This window comes from Haemaphysalis longicornis, unplaced genomic scaffold, assembly GCF_048455015.1.
Source record: "Haemaphysalis longicornis isolate Haplotype H1 unplaced genomic scaffold, Haemaphysalis longicornis Haplotype H1 scaffold_3, whole genome shotgun sequence".
Taxonomy (NCBI): domain Eukaryota; kingdom Metazoa; phylum Arthropoda; class Arachnida; order Ixodida; family Ixodidae; genus Haemaphysalis; species Haemaphysalis longicornis.
This window is the reverse complement of record NW_027526335.1, coordinates 86,156,794-86,161,529: the sequence shown is the minus strand read 5'-3', so window position 1 is coordinate 86,161,529 and position 4,736 is coordinate 86,156,794. Positions and strand designations below refer to the sequence as shown.

Below are 4,736 nucleotides of genomic sequence, written 5' to 3'. Positions count from 1 at the left end.
CGCAGTGGCAATTCTCGTCAGCTGCCACGCGTGTACATATTTTACCTTTAGCGTTGACGCCACGGTTTCGTAATGCCGCTGATCCAATAAACTCGCAAAATAACTAAAAATAAAGAAATGAAAGAACGGAACAGATCGTCAGAGCGACCGAACTTCCGCGCGGTCGACAGTCGAGTGCGCTCCAGCATCCGCTCGCCTTACTTTCTCATTCACTTCAGAGGAACAAGGAAAAGCTGAACGCCCCACTGCCTGAAAGCATAAAACTCTGGCCCCACCACGAAGCGCTATGGCTGAGCGCCGACCATGGTGATCGAGCGAGGTCCTCGTCAACCCGCCAGGGGCGCGCTGAGTCAACTCTCCTCCTCTCACCTCTCCCCTCGCGAGAAGCCGCTGTCTGCTCCCGCTACGCTGTCTGTAACGGCTGTAGCAAGCCGTCGCACTCTGCACCGCCCCTTTTCCGCGGCCGTGCGCTTTGTCGGTTCCTGCAGCGGGGCCGACGATCGGCCAACCCACTTTGCGAGCCCCAGTGCGAAGGCCCCTGTCCGGCTCGCGGCGAGTCCTCGTCGTACGATCCTGCGGTCATCGTCGACGGGCGCAGGAACGCTCGGCGCGCCGGGAAGGCTGGCCTCGGCATCTTTCATGGGATTATCGCCGGTCGTCGCCCCCCTGACAGCCAGCCGGCGGTGTTTTTCCTCGCGAAGCGGTGAGTACCGCCGCACTCTTCTTTTCCCGTCGCGATCCTCACCGTGGAAACCGAGCGTGCCGCACGAGATAGCTGGTCAACGCTGCGGTCAGAAAACAGGATCGCGGGCGGCGGCGCTCGGTGGCAGCGCGCGCACACTACTGCACCCACTCGTGTCGCGACTTCCTCGGCTTCGTCTGCGTTGCCGTCTGTGTTTCGCGGGGCTCCACGCTCGGAAGCATTTCGGCGGCGAGCGGGAAAGCGCTGACGCGCGCGCAGCTGCTTCGTTCCCATCCGAAAGCTCCAGTGATGTGTTGGAGTCAGGGTTTTTGCTGTCAGCATCACTAGTTCTCCCGGGTTGTGTCTCCCGATCTCCGATGTGTACGCGGGAATCATCCGCTATGTGGTGTGTACCAACAAAGCTACACAGTCGAACGACTATGCTGGCCAGATACGCCGATAAAAAACTGCTTACCGGGACGTGACTATTCTCTTATCAATACCGGACTTGTCACGGACCCTGCGAGAAAGCAATGCGGCATTCTCTTATCCATTATATTGCGATGGCGATGAGTGTTCTCGGACCACCCGCAAGAGTGTGTGCGACTGATAATCGAACAGCTACCTCCGTGTAATAGGTAGCTCCTCCGCGCGTTCTATATTTAGAACCTCATCTCTACGGGTGGTGCGAGCGACGGAAACATTGCCGCGACAGTGTTATCTCGCAAAGAGGTGGATGGAATCATATCTGGCCCGCATCAAAGATGAGACGATAACTTTAGCTAAACGTGACCTGGGGGTTATTGCTAGATAGCGGTTATATAACCGGAGCTTGCGAGTGGGGAGGCGTCACAGCTCGAGACTCAGCGGTTCCTAGTACAGACGAAGCGCTACACAAGCTACCGTGGTAATCGTTTATATTTTTCGCATGAACTATTTTTTTTTTCGCCTGGCGAGATAAGCATGACACGGAAATTTCGTGTACAATGCCAACTTTTAGGATGTTAAGTATATGGAATGGCCACGTCCCGTAAAAATGATTCCCCCGTGCCCTGCGCTTATTTATGTCAGTGCAGTGTTCTGAACCCGCTTTCCTTCTATATGTGGCATCCCCAACCACCTGTTTTGCGCGCTTTGCAAATGCCTCCGTTGAAGAGCTCGTTTATAGATTCCCACATGTTGGCGCTTGCCCTTCGCTGCTGTGCAGGCTTTGCCAGCTGGTGCACTCATTAAATATATATAAAAAAGAATAAACATAAAACCAAAAGAAAAAAAAATGCGGTCGCAAATGAATTTAGAAGCATAGTTTTTAGAGTAAGTTCAAAACATAGCCGGCACTCCGGCAACTACAGGTTTTCCCGCTGAGTTTAATCCAATCGCCATACAATTTAACCCAGGCGCCGGCCAATTTAATCCAAGTGCCATCTAATTTAATCCGAACGCCATCTAATTTATTCTAGGTTCCAGCGAATTTAATCCCATTGCCAACCAAATTAATCCAGCTGTCAGAAGATTGTTCAGGAGTGTTTTGTGCGAAATTAGGCGCAGATTTTGCGGACTTTGTTGCGCGTGGTGTGGTAAAAACGTGGTGTTTCTTGATCCATTATGTGCAAAATATCTTGTGCGCACAGTTTAATGAACATTCACTAACACGCGCAGACCGCGAGAGCGGTCTTGTTGGATCAGTCGGTGCCGTGTGCTGATCGTCTGCGAGATCTTCAGAAGTGTCGACTGCTCGGGTATTATTACGCCAGCAGACTTGCCAGCGTATTATTACGCGAGCCGAGAATACTTCTGACGCGCACAGACGATATTTTAATTTGAAAAAAGCACTTACAACGGTAGAAACACATTCATTGATTGAAAATAAGAATGCAAAGGGCATTTAGGTAAAGTGTATTTATCTAAGGAACTTCTGAAGGTATTGTTACGCGAGGAGCAGACTATGCTTCTGACGTCAGTTATCGACGGCGCTCTCGCAGGCGATCAGCTCACCGCACGCGGCACCAGCGGATCGAAGAAGACTGCTCTCTTGGTCTGCGCGTGTTAGTAAATGTCCATTAAGCTGTGTGCGTCTCTCTCTCTCTCTCTCTCTCTCTCTCTCTTCTTCCCTCGTATTCAATAACTTGTCGCGGTGTTACCAACATTTTGGCCACGTTTGTGCAACCATGAGGACATTCAAGGTCAAGTTGATACCACATTGTATACGCTTAGAGAAACTAATTAACTATCGCAACACCATGTTTGCATTGAGAAAGCAGTATACGCGACGCTCCTGTGTTCGAGGTTACATTAGATTCATGCAGAGTGGAAACTTACAACATCCTTCTAACATGTTCCACCGAAAGAATAAATAAAAATGATCGAAAAGCGAAAAAGCCCGTTTGTACGTGATCTCGGCGCACGTTAAAGATCCCCAGGTGGTCAAAATTAATCCGCATTAAGCCCTCCACTACGGCGCGCCTCATCGCCTGCGGTGTGTCGGCGCGTTAAACCCTACAATCTATCAATCAATAAATAACCATAATAAAGTGTTTACTCAGTAATCTTGTAACATATAAAATATCACTGCTGTCATGAAATAAACAGCTGGAAGCGATGATCCTGATGAGGAGCGGTTATCTGATTTTGCGTTCAGCCTTTCCGTGTTGCAAAGATGGGAATCACAACGCTATCGACGCTTCAAAGTAAGGAACAAACGCGAATTGAAGGGTTTATACTTTTGCGTTGTCGAAAGCAGTTGTTAAATGTTTGCCTTGTCTCGGCAAAAACGCCCGCGTGTTCGAGATTTCGGCGCACGTTAAATATCCCCAGGTGGCCAAAATTAATCCGGAGCCTTCCACATATGACGCGCCTCGTCGCCTGTGTAGCGTCGACGCGTTAAATCGAATACAATCAATCAATCACTTGTATTGTTGCCGTGCCTATAGTTCCTTTGTCATCACCGATAGCGACTGTCATACTAGCTGTTCAAACTGTATCATACCAGTTGTATACTTCTAACCTTGCTTCTATTCGTGCGCTGATCCTTTGTGCGTCTTTTCCTCGTTTTAATCCCCGCCCCCACGTAGTGCCCCGCGGCAACAGACAAACAGACAAACAAACAAACAAACAAACAAGCAAACAAACAAACAAACAACAAACAAACAAACAAACAAACAAGTAAATAAATAAAAACTTTACAATGCCCTCCTAAAGAAAGTCGAGAGAAGCGCGACAGCTTCGTTTAATCCAAAGAAAGTGCGTCCGATCGATCGTCGCAAATCGCGAACGAGAAGCGAACCCATGCGACGCTTTCTCGCGCGCGATGTAAACGCATCTACGAACGATCCAAATGTATCATGATGCGTTGTATACCCGTTATTCATAATCCAGGCATGTCTTGTCATCTATAACTGTTCCTTTTTCGCCATTTGCAAGTAACCGTTCTGGCACAATCGAAGCCCGGTTTCGCGCATGCGCCGTGTGTCCAGAGATCTCATCAGAGCTTTTCGGCCGACCAACCGGTCAATGGGAAAATGCATTAAGGCCCGTTCACACTTGCGACGAAAGCGAGCGGAAGCGACGAAAATTTCTGTCGCTTTCGTGGCCTGGCATCGCTTTCGTCGCGCGACGAGAGCGATCGGTCTCGACCAATTTTTTTCGCCTCCGTCGCTTTTGAAGCGGAAGCAGGAGGCGAGACTTCCTGACGTCATATCCTGCCAAAGCACCCGGATGCTGTGTCTCCACAAGCAGCGAAACTCCCGCCAAGGAGCAGGGGGCTCCTGGCCGATGGCTGAAGAGGGGTGGGGAAGGGACTTACAACCTACCCTACCCCTGACCCCATCATGGGCAAACAATAAAGTTATTCCTCCTCCTCCTCCTCCTCCTCCTCCCGCGAAGTCTCACTCCGAGCGCGAGACAATAACAAGAAAAGCTAAAATCGTCATCGCCGTCGCTCGGTGTCGCATGCAAGTGTGAACAGCAAGGGTGGCGATCGCTTTCGCTTTCGTCGCTTCGTCGCGTCGCAAGTGTGAACGGGCCTTTCGTTTTTTGACAGGACGCCATCGGCCCC

The 4,736-nt window shown here is 50.3% G+C and overlaps 1 protein-coding gene across 1 annotated transcript in view; it reads left to right on the top strand.

Annotated features, from left to right (window-relative positions):
* The first annotated feature begins 416 nt into the window (after window positions 1–416).
* LOC144174767 (uncharacterized) overlaps window positions 417–4,736 on the top strand; it is a 66,308-nt gene continuing 61,988 nt past the window's right edge. Inside the window, exon 1 of the mRNA XM_077703641.1 lies at window positions 417–703. The gene's annotated coding sequence lies outside the window, so the exon portion shown is untranslated. The remainder of the gene's footprint in view (window positions 704–4,736) is intronic.